This window comes from Balaenoptera ricei, chromosome 9, assembly GCF_028023285.1.
Source record: "Balaenoptera ricei isolate mBalRic1 chromosome 9, mBalRic1.hap2, whole genome shotgun sequence".
Lineage (NCBI taxonomy): Eukaryota > Metazoa > Chordata > Mammalia > Artiodactyla > Balaenopteridae > Balaenoptera > Balaenoptera ricei.
The window spans coordinates 11,049,431-11,071,325 of record NC_082647.1 but is presented as its reverse complement, the minus strand read 5'-3'; positions in this window follow the sequence as shown (position 1 = coordinate 11,071,325).

Below are 21,895 nucleotides of genomic sequence, written 5' to 3'. Positions count from 1 at the left end.
AATGTTGTTGCATTTAATGTTGTCCCAGAGGTCTCTTGGGCTGCCTTCATTTCTTTTCATTCTTTTTTCTTTATTCTGTTCTGTGGCAGTGAATTCCACCATTCTGTCTTCCAGGTCACTTATCCGTTCTTCTGCCTCAGTTATTCTGCTATTGATTCCTTCTAGTGTAGTTTTCATTTCAGTTATTGTATTGGTCATCTCTGTTTGTCTGTTCTTTAATTCTTCTAGGTCTTTGTTAAACATTTCTTGCATCTTCTCGATCTTTGCCTCCATTGTTTTTCTGAGGTCCTGGATCATCTTCACTATCATTATTCTGAATTCTTTTTCTGGAAGGTTGCCTATCTTCACTTCATTTTGTTGTTTTTCTGGGGTTTTATCTTGTTCCTTCATCTGGTACATAGCCCTCTGCCTTTTCATCTTGTCTATCTTTTTGTGAATGTGGTTTTTGTTCCTCAGGCTGCAGGATTGTAGTTCTTCTTGCTTCTGCTGTCTGCCCTCTGGTGGATGAGGCTATCTAAGGGGCTTGTGTAAGTTTCCTGATGGGAGGGACTGGTCCAAAAATTAACTTTAACACAATGGTTTCTATAGGAAGCAGATCATCTTTGTATGTTTATTTTGGAACATAATCATCTGTGATTTACAAATGATTTTGATAATAATAACAACCATAAATTAGTAGTGATAATGACAATAATTATTTGTATTGATAATAACAGAATTACATACTTCGTAGAGTTTAATACTTCACATATTGACACTTCCAACCCTGGGAGCATCTAAAATTGATGGAGGGTTATAGTCTTTGTTAGCCAAATTCCATTGCCTGTGAACTCAGTTTGGTTATAGTCTTTTTTTTTTTTTTTTAATGTACTGAGAATTATTGTGCACACAGAAAATCATAGAGACAAATGTGTGACAAATGATTAAATATGTCTAAATAAAACTAAAAAAAGATTTTTGATAAGTATAAAACAAGAATTCTAAGGGAGGGCTTCCCTGGTGGCGCAGTGGTTGAGAATCTGCCTGCCAATGCAGGGGACACGGGTTCGAGCCCTGGTCTGGGAGGATCCCGCATGCTGCGGAGCAACTAAGCCCATGAGCCACAACTACTGAGCCTGCACATCTGGAGCCTGTGCTTTGCAACGGGAGAGGCCACAACAGTGAGAGGCCCGCGCACTGCGATGAAGAGTGGCCCCTGCTCGCCGCAACTAGAGAAAGCCCTCACACAGAAACGAAGACCCAACACAGCCAAAAATAAATATAAATAAGTAAATTAATTAAAGAAATGTTTAAAAAAAAAAAGAATTCTAAGGGATAAGAAAGTATTATGTTATAGTTAAAGTAGTATTTTGTTTTCCTTAGTGGTACACAAAATAATAGTGTATGTTACAATCAGTGGTGTCTTAGGTTTGATAAAATATCACATTTTTATATCCATTTTATGAGTGGAGAATCCGAGGCCAGGAAAGGCTTAGAAAATTCCCAGGAAATACAATAGAATATAGTTTCTTATCTACCACAGTTCCCCACATATTCTGAATAGAAAGGCTAAAAGTCACTATTTTACTCCTTCATTCTTACGTTCTTTTCCAATGAAAACTTCATTAACAATTGTTCACATGCTTATAACTACTAGTAAAAAAAAAAAAGTTACATTTTCAAAAATAAGAACCCAGAATGGGTTCTTAAAAAAAGAACCCAGAATGCCTATTTCGAACATAGGAAGCAACTAGTACTATGATGTTGTCACATCACAGAAAATGAATTCTTAAAATCTACAAGAATTAAAAAGCTTAATTTGATTAATCATTAAGTTACACATAGAATAAATCTATGTGGATATAGAAAGTTCACAGAGTGAAATTTCTTTAAACCTGTAACAAAGTTTAAATGTTAAACCTGTCCAAAACTTGGTCGCCTGAACAACATCCTTAAGTGCCCTATATTTTTTTTAAAAAGCATAGATATAAAAGAGATAAATGGAATATTTTATTACCAACATTGTATCCTCTTGTGTCAACAATTTCATGTCTCTTGGCTCTCCAAATAGAGTCTCAGAGTGTGGGATGAAACTTGGAAGTCGATACACTTAGGCCAATTGGCACAGTGAAACAAGCAGGAGGCATATTTTGGAGGATCATCTGACAGTTTCAATGTCCAAATAAGCCTCAGGCTTTGGATCCAGTTCAAATTCACACTTAGCCTTTACCTCTAGCAACCAAGTTCCAGATGCAGTCCTCATTTATCATATCCCCACAAAGAAGGAGCTTTCAGGTGCTGTGGGTAAGAATCATTATGTAAGCTGAGATTTTCTGTGATTCTGCACAGTGCAAACAGAGATGGAATTCAGTTTGAATACTGGCATTTGAAAGAGACAGGTATATTACTCTGTGACCTTGAGGATAACTTCCTGCTGGAGAGGTAGAGGCTATCTCATGTTAGGTTCTGGAGTTAAAGACATTATTTCCTTCAAGGTGCAGAGCTATTTGCAAATAATGCGTGACTGTGCATTACTAAGTAATGTGAATAGCTCTGTGTAGTTTACCCCCTGGTGGCTTACTTGGGATAAATGGAGAGGGAAGTGGTTTCTCAGAGTGATAAAAAGCACCAAAATATTCTTTTCTTTACATTACGCCAATTAGATATTCACTCATTTTAACAAACATCTCATTGGAATAACAATGTCGTTTGCTTTAATCGGGGAGGAACACAGCTGAAATCATTCCTAGTGGAAAGGGGTTTTAATTTAAAGGAAAATTGAAGAAAATAGAGGAAAGGCCACAAAAGTGGGAGGAAAAGTATTTGCAAATATACTTTTGATATCTTGGATGGCAATAATATAATGTTCTTCATATGCGGGCTTCTCATGCTCATTGAAATTCTAGTAAAATGCCTTGGAAGTTTCTTGTACATAAATTGGGTTATTTAATCAAGAATTCAAGAAAACCAAGTTTGAAATGCATTTTTGTCATTTACAATATTATTTACTCCTTGAATTTAGACGAATTTATGTTTCTATAAGAGGTAGAATGAGTAGAAATTACAGAAAGCTACTCATAAGTAAGAATTGTTTTAAAATCTTGGACCCTCCAATAATGAAGCATTTGGTTCTCTGTAACAATATTTTCCAGCCGAGGCTGAGCAGCTAGTTGTCAGAGATGGGGTAGAAAGGCTAGATGTTGAAATGGTTTAATGTCTAAGATTCCAGTATTTTCCTGTTATTTTATAAAACAAACAAAAAATAATAAATCTTCTGAACACTATTTCATTTTATTCAGTAGTAAAATGCACTTAAAACGTGTTAGGGACTTCCCTGGTGGTCCAGTGGGTAAGACTCCGCACTCCCAATGCAGGGGGCCTGGGTTCGATCCCTGGTCAGGAAACTAGATCCTGCATGCATGCCGCAACTAAGGCAACTGAGGATCCTGCGTGTCGCAACTAAGACCGGGTCAGCCAGAATAAGTAAGTAAATAAATAACTAAATAGAAATCCTAAAAAAATAAATAAAAAATAAGTATTAAAAAACACATGCATTTTTTCTTTCTGTATAAACAAATCTTTGGATGTGTTGGTCATACAAAATCACTTATCTAATACTGTCTTAGTTTAATTAGAAACAGAGTTTTTTGTAACTTAAATTTTAATGTATACACTTCATGGATTTTAAAATTATTCTGTTTAGAATAACTTTCTGGGCTGAGGATTATATAGGTCAGCCTTAGAGAGAGATGTGCTTCACTAACCTAAAAGGATGAAGGAACATCAGTGCTCAGAGGATATAGAAACCTATTCTTGCTTAAGTTTTCATTTTCAAGCCAGATATAAATAGCCTCACTTAAGTGAAAGGGCACATCCTAACTCAGTAGCAGATGAAGACTTTAGCACATTGCATCTGCTTTATTGGTCTGGTTATTTAGGTTTAGTTGTAGGTTGACATATGACAGAGTTCTCATTTAAATCTTAGAAATAAAGAGCTTCAGAAGCAACCTTATTAAGGTTAATAGAATGAACTTACAACGTCCCTGGTTGGAGAAAAGGTAATGAGGTACTCAGTAATTTACTCACTAAATATCTTGTCATCTCTGGGTCTGCTGTTGAAGCTCTACCAATGGATGATTCCATTGTCTGTAATGAGCATGATTTTAAAATATTAAGGTACTCAAATATATCATTCTATTATTTCTTAAGTAGCAGTTTGAAGGCCCCTTAAATAAACATATTATTAAACATGTTTTATTAAACATATTACATAGATGGATGAGGTTATGGAAGTTTTATTTAAGCTCAGTTATCAATCACCAAATTTATCTAAAACGCATACAAAAATTTGGAATTCATTTGGCACGTTTTCTCTCTTTTCAGGTGCAAATAGATTTGCAAGTTTCAATATGGTCTATTTACCATATTAGTTTGAGTCAAGTTAAGGCACATGGCTGAAAAGAAATCTTGACATAAAATGTAAACTTAATGACGACTCTCCAGAAGGAAGAAATGGAGTATTTAATCATATCATTATTTTAACAACAGTATGAGCAAATAAACATATCCAGGTCCAAGTTGAAGTTCTATAGCTGGAAACATCTAAATAAATCACTTGAGTATTTTGATTGTTACTCTCTGTATTGCAAAGTGGCTAGCTGTTTGTTTTTAACATTTTACAAATTCAAACCTTAATATATTCAGACTGCTCATTCACCCAACTCACTAACTAGTGAGGTTTATTAATTTCGCTGCAAGCATTTTGTCCAGGCAAGTTAGCACTGTGCTGCCAGTAATAGTACCCTGGGAAGATAAAGACTGGTGGATATTGAAGAACCAGGTTCAATCTCAAAACATTATTATTTCTTAATAATGCAAGGTGAATCCATCACACTTGTGTTTCTGACCTTCAGAGGAATATTTGCTTTGTTTCTAATTAGTGAAGCAAAGAGAAAATAGGAGAGTACAAAAACTAAGATTGTCATTAAATATTATAAAGAAGGTAGAAAGAAAAAAGGAAGTAAATGTAATGGTGACTAACTCAGAAAAGGCACAGACTATATCTAGGAAAAGGCGTTAAAAGAGAAACTGTTACAAAAGTTAGTTGAAGAGAAACATTACTTTTCTTAATACCAAGAATCAAGTACTTATAGAGATGTGAATAGAGCATTTGTTACATTGTTATCTTCATTGTTAGGCTTTGAGCTACAAGTTCAGAAAATCTTTTATGTTATTAGGAATGAATTTGTAATCTAGTAGAATGTTCCACTGACATCAAAACAAAAATGTATTACTTTAGAAGATGTAATTGTAACGTTTCAAGAGCACAGTTATTTGGCCATGAATTTCCATGTAGGGAGTATTGTTTACTCTGCCATTATGTAAAATTAACAGAAGAACAATACCAAGTTTGGTTATTCTCAATGGAAGTTAATCCTGTAGACTATTTTCATCCATATGCATTTGTGAAAACATTGAAGAAAATGTTTCCTCCATATACTTCTACCCCTGTCTACATGTTTTCCCTTGTTATGGTATTTGTCTCCACTATCCGTAGTGAGCCAAGATTTTTCTGAGCAGTTTCCTCTAACCTTGCCAGTCAACAAATATTTGCTGGGATATCTATAATGTGGAAGGTCCTGGGTTTTTGGTGTTACAGGCGACATTTTAAAAAGTATAGCATATAGTTTTCTTTCATTGAGAACATTACTTTTATGCATATGAAACGATAAGAGTATAAGTAGAGTATGCATGGAGAGATCAGGATAGGTTGTGTGCAGAACAGTCATGGGAAACACCTATGGAAGATACATACGAAATTGGCAACTGGTTGCCTCTAGGGAAAGAAACTGGGAATTTGAAGTAGGAAGGAGATTTGTACTTTTCACTATATACCCTTTTATGTGGCATTATTTACTTGTGTTCATATAACTTTTTAAATTAAATATGTTTTCTGAAGGTACTATAAAGCTAGATTGTGAGGAAACTTGAACTCTAAACTAAGGAGTTTTAGTTGTTCTCTGCAAGCCCTGGGACACAAAGATTTTTTTTTTAATTAATTTTTATTTGAGTATAGTTGCTTTACAACACAGAGATGATTTTTGATGTGTTTAATACTACAAAAAATAATTGTCCTGCAATTTTGGAAAGACTGGAGCAATGAAGGATTAGATGAAAATGCATAACGTATGAGACATTTTATAGTATAATTTTCTTAACTTTTCAGAAAACTGATATGGTACACTTAAATTTTTAAAGAAACAACATTATTGGGATATAATTCACCCATTTGTGGTGTACAGTTTCAATTATTTTTCATGTAGTCAGATATATACAGCTATCACTATAGTCAATTTTACAACATTGCATCACCTCAAAAAGAAACCCTATACTCTTAACTATCACGTCTCTTTCCCATCATAACCCCCAACTCCAAGCAATCACTGAGCCCTAAGCAACTATTCTTTCTATCACTATTGATTTCCCTATTCTGGAATTACATATGAACGGAATCATATAGTATGTGAACTTTTGTGACTAGCTTATTTCACTTACCATAATGTCTTCAAGGTTCATTGGTGTTGTAGCATGTAACATTATGTCTTTCATTTTTATGGTCAAATAATATTTTGTTGAATGGATAATACTACATTATGTTTATCCATTTGTCAGTTGATGAATGTTTGCGTTGCTCCCACTTTTTGGCTATTAGGAATAGTGCTGCTATAATCATTCATGTACAGGTCTTTATGGACATATGTTTTCATTTCTCTTGGCTATATACCTAGGACTGGAAATGCTGCATCATATCGTAAGTCTATGTGTGATTGTTTGAGGAATTGTCCAATTATTTTCCAAAGCAGCTGCACCATTTACACTCCCACCAGCAGTATACGAGGTTTCTCATTTCTCCACATCCTCACCATCACTTGATATTGTCTGTCTTTTTAGTTCCCTGATGACTAAAGGTGCTGAGCATCTTTTCACGTGCTTGTTTGCCATTTGTATGTTTTTCTTGGAGAAATGCCTATTCAGCATCTTTTCCCATTCTAAAAATTGGCTTCTTTGTCTTTTTGTTGTTGAGTTGTAAGGTCTTTTCATATTACGAATATGATTCCCTTATGACACACAATTTTTTCTCCCATTCTGTGTGATATTACTTTCTTCATGGTATCCTTTGAAACACAAAAATCTTCAGTTTTGAAGACTTTCAAATTATCTGTTTTTATCTATCGTTGCTCATTTTTTTCATGTCATATTTAAAAATCCTTTGCCAAATCTGAGATCATGAATATTTATCCCATGTTTTCTTCTTATACTTTTTATACCATTAGCACTTACGTTTAGGTCTTTGATCCATTTTTAATTAATTTTTTTGTGTATGGGTGAGATAAGGATCCAATTTCTTTCTCTTCTCTCTTTTTTTTTTCTTTTCACACGATTACCCATTTGTCCCATCATCATTTGTTTAAACAACTATTCTTTTCTCATTAAATAGTCTGGGCACACTTGCTGAAAATTACTTGACCATAGACACATGATTATATTTCTGGACATTGGTCCATATGTCTTTCCTTGGTCTGGTATCATACTGTCTTGATTACTGTTGTTTTGTAGTAAGTTTTGAAATTGGGAAATGTGAGTTTTCCTACTTTCCTATTCTTTATTAAGATTGTTTTGGCGACCTGTGTCCCTTGTAATTCCATATGTGTGTAGAATCAGTTTGTCAATTTCTAGAAAAAAGCCAGCAGAGATTCTAATATGGATTGCATTGAATCTGTAGATCAGTTTGGGGAATGTTGGTATTTTCCATTTATTTATATCTTCTTTAATTTCAATAATATTTTATAGTTTTCAGAGTATAAGTTTAGCACTTCTTTTGTTAAAATTATTACTAAGTATTTTATTCTTTTTGATGCTATTGGAAGTAAAATTGCTTTCTTAATTTCATTTTTGGATTGTTCTTTGCAAGTGTATAGTAACACAATTGACTTTTTAATATTGATCTTGTATCCTGCAACCTTGCTGAACTCATTTATTAGTTCTAATAATTTACAGCGTACTCTTAACATAAAAAAAACAAAAGCAAGAAGTATTTATCTGATTGGAGATGCTGTGTATGGAGAAGAGAGGAGAGGGCGACAGCCACCATAGCTATGCCAAACTGTCCTTCTGGTTTGTACCTTCCTCTTACCCCTCTAGAGCTGGTATCCTCACTCTCAGTTCCCTAATATGTAATCAACCTACCCAAACACTTACATGTTAATTCAGCTCATACAGTCACTTAATCCTTCTGTATCTGGGTTGAGGACATTTGGTTTCTAAATCAAAATATGAAATGAAAGAAAGGGAAAGAAATTCTGAATATAAACCCTACATTTCAGACATTTATATATTCTTTGCTTTTCTGTCTCTTGCAAGTGCTCTTACTGAAGCTTGTTTTGCTTTCCAACAGACACTTGCTTTCCAGAGAGAAAAATGCTGGCTAATTTTAGTTAGCTTACTACTTACTATTCACTTTGTAATATTTGATTGGTCATTATTCCTTAGTAAGAAGATAGAGAATGAACAATTAGATCATTTCTAAGGTTGTTTGTGCATTAGCTTCTCAGCATCATTTTTATTCTCCCAGCTTTCTTCATGTGCAAATATCTGTCAAAGGGATATGTAGGTAATCATGACTCTTCCGGGTATTTACTTTTATTTTATTTTATTTATTTATTTTTTTAATTTTAATTTTTTACTTTTGGCTGCATTGGGTCTTTGTTGCTGCACATGGGCTTTCTCTAGTTGCGGCGAGTGAGGGCTACTCTTCGTTGCGGTGCGCGGGCTTCCCATTGTGGTGGCTTCTCTTGCTGCATCACATGGGCTTTAGGTGCGGGGGCTCCAGTAGTTGTGGTGCGTGGCCTCAGAAGTTGTGGCTCGTGGGCTCTAGAGCGCAGGCTCAGTAGTTGTGGCGCATGGGCCTAGTTGCTCCATGGCATGTGGGATCTTCCCAGACCAGGGATCGAACCCGTGTCCCCTGCATTGGCAGGCAGATTCTTAACCACTGCGCCACCAGGGAAGTCCAGGTATTTACTTTTAGTTTCATATTCTGCTTTTCTCATTTGATTCTCTTGAAGCACATTTTTTTTTCATACTGCAATACTGTGGCTTGCCAAAAATAGTTTTAGGTTCAATATCTTGTTTTTGTACTTGGTTGTAATTACTTTGAAAAGTGTTTATTGGTCCTCCCCTCTCCCCTAGTTAAATCTTAGGAATTAACTCTAATCCTTTAAAAATATTCATCAAATTTATAAGCAGATCTATAATTCTATTTGCAGTATTTAGAATCTTTATCCTTGATAGGTAAACCTGAATTGTCTTCTGGAACCTCAAAATTTACTAACTTGCTGATACATTCAAAAGAATTAAATTACTCTTCAGTATCCCAAACTACCATCTCTATTCTCATTTTTTTAGAAATGTCTAGGAGGAGCTGGGATAGAATGGAAAAAGTTCTGAGTTTGGAAACAGCCATCAGAAACTATAGAAAGTAAATACTTGAAATAGAAATTGTGAAAAAAAAAAGGTGCCTTTAAAAAAAAAGGACAGAATCAAACTATGTAAAGCCTATTACAGGAGTAATGTCACTTGTCATCATTTCCTCCCTCCTCTCTCCTCAGATATTTAGGAAATGAAAGTTGGAGAGTGGTGGGTGTCTGACATAGAGATGTTTTTGTTTATTTCACTGTTGAACTCTTATGAAAATGAAAAAAAAGCCCATCCCGAGTTCTGCATGATCTGTGACTATGCAGAGTGAAATGGTAATCAGGTTTATTTAGTTGCTACATAAGCAGAGAGAGACTACTAATGAACAAACGTGAATTTCTAGAAACATAAAGTATTACAACAATCTGAAGATATTAATGATTTGCATTCCCCCAGTATTCCAGCTTAAACCTTTGGGAAAAAGTGAGTTTTCTGTGTGTTTAAGAGAAGGAAATAGGCAGGTGGGTCAGATCCTCTTCCTTCCTCCCTTCCCTCCTTCCTTCCTCCCTTCCCTCCTTCCTTCCTTCCTCCCTTCCCTCCTTCCTTCCTCCCTTCCCTCCTTCCTTCCTTCCTTCCTTCCTTCCTTCCTTCCTTCCTTCCTCTCTCTCTCCCTCCCTCCCTGGCTCCTTCCCTCTCTCTCTGTTTGTTTCTTTCTTTCTTTTCCTCTTGTGTCTCGACTAAAGCAGAATCTGAGACTGCTTGCTCTTTTTTCCTGCAGTGTCAGTGCAGTCAGCAGCAGCCTGAACAGCTTGGGGCAGGACGTGTAAGCACCTGGCAGCCCCTTGTGAGCATCAGCTAATTCCATGCTCTAGCTATAGCCTTGGGAACCTGAGAAATCCCAAACAGATGTTTTTTCTAAAGGTAAGGGAGGACATAAAAACTGATCCTCCTAAAAAAAGAGATAAAAATAAAAAGTACATCTGTGTATTTAAATCCAGCATGAGGAAGGTAATGCTGAAGATTTCATTAGCAAATTTAAACACCTCGGTGCAGGCTCCTGATAATTTGATTTTTCAACTACTTTATGAAAATTTACCCTCTAGTTATATTTTTTTAGTTTTCTTTCCTCCTGTCCAAAATCAAGTACCATAAACTAAAGTTTATACATATGTACATATATATATTATATATATATATGATCAAATATTATTAATAAGACAAGTTAACATACTGTTCAATTTTCACTCAAGCATTCAACCAAGCTTTATGACCGCTTCCTATGCGCCAACTTGGGAAAACTGGGAGGATGCTGCTGTATCAATAGAAAGGGTACAGGGCTTCCCTGGTGGCACAGTGGTTAAGCATCCGCCTGCCAATGCAGGGGACACGGGTTCGAGCCCTGGTCCGGGAAGATCCTACATGCCGCGGAGCAACTAAGCCCGAGAGCCACAACAACTGAGCCCGTGCGCCTAGAGCCCGTGCTCTGCAACAAAGAGAAGCCATTGCAATGAGAAGCCCGCGCACTGCAACAAAGAGTAGCCCCCGCTCACCACAACTAGAGAAAGCCCACGTGCAGCCACGAAGACCCAATGCAGCCAAAAATAAAATAAATAAATTTAAAAAAAAATAGAAAGCGTACAGGACATCCGAGTTGAGCATCTTTGGATTGAAATCGTGGCTTCACATCTGCTATTCATGTGACCCTAGAAAGAAATCTCTTTCACAGATAAAAAGAACCTGCCATAAATATCTGCTCCCCGGTCAAGCCTTGCGAAGGACTTTGATGCTGGGGCGTCCTCCCGGGCCCTGAGTAGGAGGAACGCTTGTGTGTGCACAGGCAATGGTGGAATCCACTGAGGATGCCTTTTAAGGATCAAACTATATGGTCTCCAAATCCCCGCTTCCAGAGAGAGAGAAATTTTTGTGAGAAACAAAAGACTGCTCTTATTCAGTGTATTAGTTTGCTATGGCTGCCATCATAAAATACCACAGACTGGGTAGCTTAAATGATAGAAATTAATTTTGTTGCCGATCTGGAAGCTGGAAGTCCAAAATTATGGTGCCAGCCGGGTTGGTTTCTAGTGAAGCCTCTCTTCTTGGCTTGCAGATAGCCTTGTACTCGTGAGACCTCACATGGCCTTTTTTCCTGTGAGCATGCGCTCCTGGTGTCTCTTTGTCTTCTTATAAGGATATCAATCATATTGAATTAAAGCCTCACCCTTATGACCTCATTCAACTTTAATTATCTCCTTAAAGACCCTATCTCCACAGTCACATTGGGGGTGAGGGCTCCTATATATGAATTTTTATGGGGACACAATTCAGTCTCTAAAACTGAGGACAGTCATTTATTCTTCTATAGCATATGTGATGAACCGTAACCTGGCAATCACTATTTATCCAAAGCCTTTCTTCACCAATCTCACTCTCACTCTCTCTCTGTCTCACACACACACACACACACACACACACACACACACTCATACCCACAGTCCACAGACACACAGACATCCCTGCATATCTCACAGGTGCACAGACCGCCTTGACTTAGTACTTTGTCTCCATTTCTGAATTTGATACTAGAGTTTCTGACAATCACAATGCAGGGCTCGTGATTAATAATTTATTTTTCCAGGACAAAGTTTTTTCTCGATGTACAAATCTGGTTGGATGATGATGATGATCTTCATTATCTTATTTAATAATAATATTCTTCTTCTTTATTGAGTACCAAGGATTGTGCTTACTTTATTAATTTCCCCCATCTTACAGATGAGGAGATAAGCTTTAAGAGATAGTGAGTTTCCTAAGGCCTCATAGCTGGTAAATTCCATGCTGTCTGACTCAAAGCCAGAGCTCTGAACCTCTATACAGCAGAAATTTACCACATCAACAAGACTCAGAGAGCCCTGACAAATCTCTTCTATCTTTATCTTGCAACTGGATTTTGTCTATTCAATCTTAGTCAGAGCTAGAGTTTCAGTCTCTCCCTGAGTGGGTAGAGCACTAGGTTGAATCTCATGCCTACATATCATTAAAATATTTTAGGCTGTTTATTTCTATCATGTTTACAACTGCTCATTTGTAAGCTCTCTCCTGCCTATCTGTCACCGCTCTGCCCTGGAAGGACTATAAAGATGAATAAAACACAGTTCCTGGGAGAAACTCAAAATGTGATTGGGAAGAAGATGTATCCAATTATTTAAAATACATCATGATGAACAGAGTACTTTATACAGTCAGTTCACACGGTTGTGGCAGAATAGAAAAAGAATAGATAGAAATACCTGGAGCGGCCATGAAATAGTTTATTCTGGAATAGCTTTGAGGCATAAATGGATGGTAAGTAAAAGTTTGCCACGCAAGGCAGAAGGTGTTCCAGGTTGGAGCACAGCATGTCTCTATGTTATGGTATTTGTTTAACCTTTGTTGTTGTTCTGTGACATTTTCAGAAAGAACTAATACACCTTGGCCCCATCCCTTCTACATCCTCACTGCCCCAGCTGGTACTGGTGTCTCCTGTCCTGCAGATATGTCCTCCAGGTGAAAAGAAAGTGCCAGGCATTTGATAACCAAACAGTCTGGCAAACTCAGGATTATGTAAATTGGACATAACAGTGCTAACAATCCACTGAATACTTTTACTTTACTGCAAGTAGATATGAACCGATAAACATCAGAAATTAAAGTGTCAGTTGTATAATTGAATCAACAATGTGATTTTAAGTCAAATCAGAATGCCTCCTGCCACTCCCATTCCTTGAGGGGGGGAGCTGGTGGAAAACAAAATATTCACCCACCCAGCATGAAAAGCGTCTCTCTCATTTATTCCCTACTCACATCCCATCAGTTTGAGGTTTATCAGAACTGGGTTTATTTTACAAATGAGGAATTTTATTCCTGCATCACTTCTAGCACAGCAAATAGTTCTGTTTTCGAGGTCACAGACTTCATCCTTCCTGACGGCCTGGTACAAGCCCCTTAGCTGCTATTAACCCAGGTCAATAGATCTCTCTCTCCATCTATTTTTCTCAGTCTTTTCTCTAGTCTTAAGAGTACAAGGCATCAATCTTTTGATAATGGTATCTTTCCTCTCTGTGCCCTGGTCTCTTCCCCACTCCTGCTCTCATAAAAACTTCCCACGATTACCTTCAATTTGCTGGCTTCCTGTTGAAAAAGCACAGCCACTGGGGCTGGGAAGAAAGCAGCAGGGAATTAGATAACTAGGTGACTTCTTAACTATCTTTCCTTGCACTCATCTCGTCCTCCAGATAAACATGCCTCTCTGGCCACTTCTGTGGCTGATTCCTTCTGCAAGCATCTAGGATGGGCTGGCGAGGGAACAGGACAACTTGGATGTAGGGCGAATTGGAAAGCGGGAGGAGCAGAGGGGCGGAGGGAAAGGCCTGGGCGAGGTGAACAGTGGAAAATGAGAATTCGGGATATTTTCATGGAAATTCATATGGAAAACTGGCAGAAGGAAAAAGATCTACTGAAAAATCAATCTATAGCTTATGGTTAATGAAATATCTGCCAAGAAATCAACCTGTGGTTTTAGATCAGTAATAATCTAAATAGAGACTATATGCGTTAACCTTTGGACAGTCATTCTTAGGATCAAAGAAAGGAACTGAAGAATAACGTCAGCTGACTGCAGTGTTCCTATGAGAAGAAGAAGAAGAAAAGCAAGGGAAGAAAGCTATCATTTCCCCCGGCGATAACAGAGTTAGTGCTTTGAGCAGTGGTTCCCTAATCTGGCTGATCATCAGAATCATCTGAGAAGCTTTTAAAAAATATATTATGTGGCCTTCCGTGGACCTATTTAATCTGAATCTCTAGATGTGAGACCCAGGAATATATATACATGTATGTATGTATAAAATTGTCATCTCAACCACTTGAGATAATTTTCAAGGGATTCAGACAACCAGTAATTTGGGGAAATCACATTCTCCTGTAATATTTTCAACAAGCCAATGAGGGAGGTTAATAAGGATATGCTTGCTACTTGATAATGATGGAGACTTGTGTACGAAGCTGCAGTGCAGTGGAAAGTGAACTTTTTGCGTAATGGGTCAGGTGGTTAAGGAAATAACAGAGGAGCTGGCTCTTTAAAGCTCAGCCTTTGGGGCCACATCTGCTGGATGGAATGTACCCTTCACTCTATTCACTGCTGGCCTCGGGCTCTGCCTAGAGAATAGTCACCGCTGATCAGTGTTTTACCAGAATGTTCCATTAGGCTGACCATCCTTTACAGATAAATCCTGGGACATGGATGATGCATAAGAGAAGCCGTATGGTTTATTATCATGGTGAACAGTTGGTCAAGATGCATTTTCACACTCACGGGAAGCATTCAGTATGAATTGAGAGTTAGGGCTCGGAAGTCAGACTGTTGAGGGTGATTCCTGGTTCCACCCCTTGGTGCCCTGTGACCTTAGGCACATTCCTTAAGCTCCATAGACCTCAGGTTCTTCAGATGCAAAATGAGGATTATAATACTCCCTACTTCACAAATTGGTGTAAGGATTCAGTGAGAAAATGCATGTAAAGAGCTTAGAATAGTGTCCAAGGATAGGTTATGTGCTCAATAAGGAAATGCATATTTCCTGAAGAATTCTCTAATCCATTCCTTGATGTACAGTAGCAAATTGAAGGACCAGAGGGATTCCACGGCATGAGATCACATACTTGGTGAGTGGCAGATTTGGGTTTTACATCTGAGTCTGACTGCTTTTAAGCCTGTGCTCTTCCTGCCGCTCAACAGTGAGCCTGAGCCACAGGAGATAAATTATACTAAGTCACAGGTGTTCAAAACGTGGAGGTCTGAGGGCCCTGAAGAAGACAACAATGGCACCTGATAGAACTGAAAAGAATGGATTACAAAATAACTGCAATTACCTCTCCCTTCCTGAACAATCCAGAAATTGAAGGAGATGAAAACACGATGGAACATTAAAACTAAAATAGAAAATACTGAGAGAGCTACCAGCTCTTAGTAGAATATACGCTGTGACCGGGAACTTGGAAAATTTTCAAAATATTGAGAAAGACAAATAGTGGAAGAACAGATGAAGAGTCAATTTGAAATTCCAGGGGAACAACTGGTTATACAAGAATGGAAAAATAATCACAAGATACTACTTTGCTCTGTAGTAAATAATGTGCAGCTTGCGGGATCTTAGTTCCTAGACCAGGGATCGAACCCATGTCTCCCTGCAGTGGAAGTGTGGAGTCCTAACCTTGGGCTGCCAGAGAATTCCCATAACCATAGTTTATTGATATAACCTAGAGAGTGATATTCCTATGTTAGGTGGATTAGAGGAGGGAGATGCAAGTAATGTAAATGAAGTACATCCTCATCTGTCATAGCAGAAAGATCAATGGATAATGCATAAAATGGAAAAAATAAGAGATATTAACATAAGCGTATTATGCAGAATAGGGAGATAACTACAAGAAGAAAAAATTAAAGGGTCAAAAATGCTTGCCTCTTGAGAAAGAAGTTAGAGGATTAGAATGTTGGGGGCAGGGATTTGCTTTTCATTAAAAACCTTTGAGGAGTCTTTGTTTTCTGAATCACATCTTTGTGTTTTAAAGATAATAATTAAAATATAGTTCCCATTAAAAATAGAGTTTCTGGTTTTCCAAGTGTTGAGTGAAAGAAAAATGCACAACGTAAGAGTTCTGAATTTAAGTTTTTTTAAGGGACCTCAGTGAGGACTATAGTCCAGAAAATAACCTCTCAGTAGCTCTGAGGGAACTGCTCCAAAGAGGTAGGGGGAGAAACCAGTATGTATATGTATATATATGTGTGTGTATATATAGATCTATATCCCCTATATCTATGATTTTTGGCTAGGGAATATGTGCAGTCAAGCATACATTCTTGGTAAAAGATCTCTGCTAGTCACAAAAAAACAGGTATCTCAACTTAATGGTTTTAGTGCTTTTTTTAATGTATGGGAAGATGCAAGAACCTGGGTTCATTAAACTTCTTCCTAAGATATACATCTACCCATAGGGCCTGTTTTTCCAAAGCACAGAGCATTCTGTTATCTGATCCCCCCACCCCACTCCACTGCCAACTTGTTCCTTGGCTATAAATCGTCACTTGTCCATGCTATATTCGGAATAGAACCCATCTCTATACTGAGGTCTCTTTCCCCCTATTGCAATAGGTCCTGAATAAAATCTCTTTTTTATTGTTTATCCTACTGTCCAGCTCTGGTTTTCTTCAACAGTGATCAAACCACTGGCATCTATGGGTGGCCATATTATTAGCAGATTGTGGCAGAAACTACTGAATAATATCACCTTTGAAGACTATGCTCATTTTGATCAGACAGCTCTTGTCCACTCCCCCCATCCCTGACACTCCTCTAGCCTCAACCCCATTCTGCCCCTCCCTTCCATTCTCACATCTCTCCAGCTCACTGAAGCAGATTTTGGAAATCAGAATTCCAGATGAGCAACATAGCAGGCTTCTTAAAGTAATGAAAGCCAGATTGGCTGAAGTTAATAAAACAGGAATATGATGATGGTGAGATATATACACACACACACACACACACATATATATGAAGAGAGAGACAGACTATGTTCTTATGGTTAAGCTGCCACTTGACTGATTTTAAACATTTAAAATATTCTGTTTTCAATAAAACTTTTTGATAACCCGGTTTGGAGCAAGTTCAGTCAAACATATACAGTGTGAATAGAAGAAATCCAAGAAGCTGCTTGGGCAAATCTCCCTGTTACAACTAAACTAGATTGATTCTATACAAGTTTCACTAGGAAGATTGACTTTTGAAAGTATATTCTCTCCTACTCCTATTTCTATTAAATCATCTGTTGGTTCTACTTTTTTGGAGCTTATTTCCTCTTTTCAACTCCCAGCTTTTCAGTGATTAAAAATTTTTTTTTTCCTACTCTATTTATAATTTTCAAGAACTTTTCTTGATTTTTAAATGGTCTTCATTTCTTTCTCTAGCAATCTGTTCTTGTTTAATGAATGCAATTATCTTCTATCTTTCTGAAATTACTAAATACAATTTTACTTAAGTTTTTCTAGTTCCTTTTTCTCTACACTCCAAATTATTTCTCTGTTTATTTTCATCACAGTCCTTTATGCTAAAGTCCTTAAAATGCCTGGTGATCCATGGTCCATGCATATTTTTTTTAACTTTTTTAAATTTAAAAAAAAATTTTTTTGGCCGTGTTGGGTCTTTGTTGCTGTGCACGGGCTTTCTCTAGTTGCGGCGAGCAGGGGCTACTCTTTGTTGTGGTGCGTGGGCTTCTCATTGCGGTGGCTTCTCTTGTTGTGGAGCATGGGCTCTAGGCATGTGAGCTTCAGTAGTTGCAGCACGCTGGCTCAGTAGTTGTGGCTCGTGAGCTCTAGAGTACAGGTTTAGTAGCCGTGGTGCATGGGCTTAGTTGCTCCGCAGCATGTGGGATCTTCCCGGACCAGGGATTGAACCTGTGTGCCCTGCACTGGCAGGTGGATTCTTAACCACTGTGCCACCAGGGAAGTCCAGTCCATGCATATTTTAAATATAGTTATTAAAAAGCCAGTCCACAGGCAGAAGGCCCATTTGGCTGGTGGGTGAGTCAGCCTCACTCTAGGACAATTGATTGGGGAAATTGTTCATTAGGTTAAGGGATATTCAAGGGTCACTATTTGTAGGTCATTTTTTTGGCCTGGTCATTTTCAACAGAAAGGAATCCCCTTATTCCTAGAGTGGGGTTAGGAAGGGGGTCTCCCGCCCATTAAGCTTACTTTCATTCTGTCCCCTCATTTAAGTGCAACTGTCAGCTATGCCTGGGGTCCCAAGTCCAGGGACATGCTGACTTAATCACTCAGGGCCAGTTGTCTGGTTGTATACATTGGGGAGGGCACAGCGGGTCTAATTGCTTCTTTTTTTTTTTTTTTTTTTTTTTTTTTAATGATTATTCTATGATTATTTTATTTATTTTACTTATGGCTGTGTTGGGTCTTCGTTTCTGTGCGAGGGCTTTCCCTGGTTGTGGCAAGCGGGGGCCACTCCTCATCACGGTGCGCGGGCCTCTCACTATCGCGGCCTCTCTTGTAGCGGAGCACAGGCTCCAGGCGCGCAGGCTCAGTAATTGTGGCTCACGGGCCCAGCCGCCCCGCGGCATGTGGGATCTTCCCAGACCAGGGCTCGAACCCGTGTCCCCTGTATTGGCAGGCAGATTCTCAACCACTGCGCCACCAGGAAAGCCCCTAATTGCTTCTTATCCAGACTCTCAACTGATTCTCCTGCTTTCACTTCCACTTTGAACCCTACCCCTCAATTCAGGTGTGCTGGGACCCTCCAATTTCTGCTTTTGGGTTTTCCATACCCTGGTTTGCTGGCGCTTTAATTTTCGTTCTTCTCCACTCCGCTAATTCAGTATCCGCTTATACCCTTATTTATTTTTTTCCCCAGAATTTTATTGCTACCTTCCATCTACTGTTGTCTCCTTTTCTTTTTCTTTTTTTTTAAGGGCAGGGGAGGTCCAAACCTTTTTAAAAAAATAATCCTTCACAGTTATTTTAGTGGAATTTTCATGATAGGGCAGAGATAAACACATATTGTGCCTGCCATGTTTATTTCAAGTGCCATTATTCACTTTTATCTTTGGGCAGTAGGCTAATGGTGGTACCAAGTGAAATTATAAATTTCATCAGTATTTTTTGAAGTTATTAATGCCATTACCAAAGAACAGGTCATATTGAATCTATTTTTTCAAGCAAGTTTCTAGGTGACTCAGGGTAAAATTGGAGATCTATAAATTTATTTATCAGAGTCATTAAGTATCGAAAGCTAAATCCAATTCCATGTAGCACTGGAAAGAACATTAGATTAGAAGCTGTTAGTTCTCAATTCAAGATATATCTTTGCCTTCTTGGGCAAAATACTTTTTCCCTTGGCTTTAGTATCAGTAAAATGTTGGCAATTAGATTACATGGCTTCTAAGATTCCTTCTGGACTAAACATCTGTTTTCCTATTAGGTAATTTAAAATCCCTACTTGGATTCACCACTCTCTCAATACCGCTACCCAGTGTGAAATGCATATTACTGATGGTCAAGGAAATAATTTTTAATGGTAGAAGAATTCCCATTTTTTTATTCATTACTATTTTTATGTAATTATGAACATATTTTCATAGTTGTATCAGAGAAAATTGTAACTAGTAAAACAAAACTGAACTTTTCTTTGTAGATAAATGTACTTAAACTTGAAACTATGAGTTGATTGAAAGAAAATCATGAAGTAAATAATGGAACATAGCATGTAGACATGATAAATGCTTTGAAGACAGCATGCAAATGAGCGCATTTTGTGAAACATGACCCTTTCCTGACATGTCCTTTCATGACTGTCTTTGCCCACACATGTGTGCTCCACTTAGCAAAAGTTTTGCTTGTCCAGCTCCAAGGTTGCTTGCTTACTGAATGCATTCAAGGCAAAAGAGTTCCATGTTCTGAAACAGAATAGTTAGTTGTAACTGGTCTGTTCACACAGACCAGGGACTGTGTCTTACTCCTCTTTGTATCTCCAGGACATTGAAGTGCTCGCCTTATGATAAATGCTCAATCGATATTTGTTGAAAGAATGAACCAAATCAGTGTATTGCTAAATATATGGGCAAATGTTTCCTGTAAATTGATTTCTTTTCAGCATGTATCACTAACCCCATGTCAATGGACTCTGTCTTGACCTTTTCAGTTCCAGAATGCAATGCCCACAAGAACCCAGAGAAGGAAGAACAGGCTTAATAGGAGAGATCAAAAATAGACAAAAACTGTTGGAAGCTTTTGAGACTAGTCATGGATTCCCGTAAATTTGAGGAAGGAAACTTTTCAAACATCACTGAATTCTGAGATTCAAAGGCACTGGGACACTGGGATCAATGGCTCTTTAATAGAAATGGACATTATCTTCCATTAGAGCAATTTATATTTTGTGGACTTGCTAGAAAATCTAAAGTCTAGAGGAGTTTGAATTTATGAAGCATTTCTACGCACATCATTTAATTTTATTTTCACAATAATGCTTTGATGTTGATATAACAGAAGGGGAAAGTGAGGTGAGAAAAGTTAGTTAAATGATTTTCCAAATGTCACCCAGTTGGGAGTTGGCTAGACCAGGTGTCAACAAACTATGATGGGGGTTAGGGAGACGGGAGGGCTACTCTGACCTATGGTTTGTTTTTACAGTTTTACTGGAACACAGACTCACCCCTATGAAAGATTAACTCTATTTACACATGAAGAAGAAACTGAGGCAAAGAAATGATCATTACTAGACAAGGTCATACAGCTAGAAAGTGGTGACGTCAGAAGGATTCAATCCAGGCAAACTGACCCCACAGCCTTTGCCTTTACAGCTGTGCTAGTGCTGTTTTTTGTGTCCAAATCCTGGCTCTAGCTCTGTGACCCTGGGAAATTTACTCCCTCAATCTCTTGTAAATTAATACTTGTCAAATGATTAAAACAGAGCTTGGCATGTTATAAGCAGTCAGTAAAATTATTGTTTTTATTAACATTCATTCAAAGTCTTTCATTATCCTGTTTCTTTCCAATAGTAAAAATCATTTAGAATTATGGGCTAGATGTTCTATATATGTTGTCTTATTTAAATTTTGTAGAAACCAGTGACTAATTTCATTTTAGAAGAAAAGAACGGAGGTTCTGAAGGGTTAAGTGACTTGCTCTGGTATGATTCCTGGTCTCTGGTTTTTATGTCCACCTTCTCTGCACTATTCCTTCTAATCTCATCATTTCTTCTTCATGAACGCAGTGCTTGAAAAAAAACAATAAATGAATCGATCATCTCTTGTCCCCTCTTCCAACCAAGCAACCAAGCAACCAACCCATTGATCGACCACCATCAACAAGAGGCAAGTGCATTCACTCTACTCAAATGCATCTAGTGGTCATCTGCCTTGTTTCCTTTAAACAAACTATCTCTGGAATCTGAAATATACTGTTCCTGCAATTCACTTTATTATCCTTTGAAGCCAGATTCAAATAGCACTGAATCCTTAAAGACTTCACTCATCACTAAGGACAGAAATGGTTTGTTCTCTTCAGAATCCAATAGCATTTTTGTTTGTATCCATGCTCATGGAGTTTATACGATATATACTGACTTGGAGTATTATTTTCATACATGCCTTCAAGTATCCTCAGAAATTGGTTAACTTTAAACCTTTTTGTAGAGGAAGGTGAGGTATACAGAAATAATTAATAAAAAAGGAAGCCTTCTAATGTAATATACTGAAAGGTTTCTTTTAGAAAATATCCAGATTATTATTTTGAATGCACTTATGAAAATATTCCCTCTGTACAGTGCCTTGTATCATTAAATGGTAGGCACTCAATAAATATTTACTCTCTAGATCGCAAGTTCTTTTTATAATGCTAATTTCATAT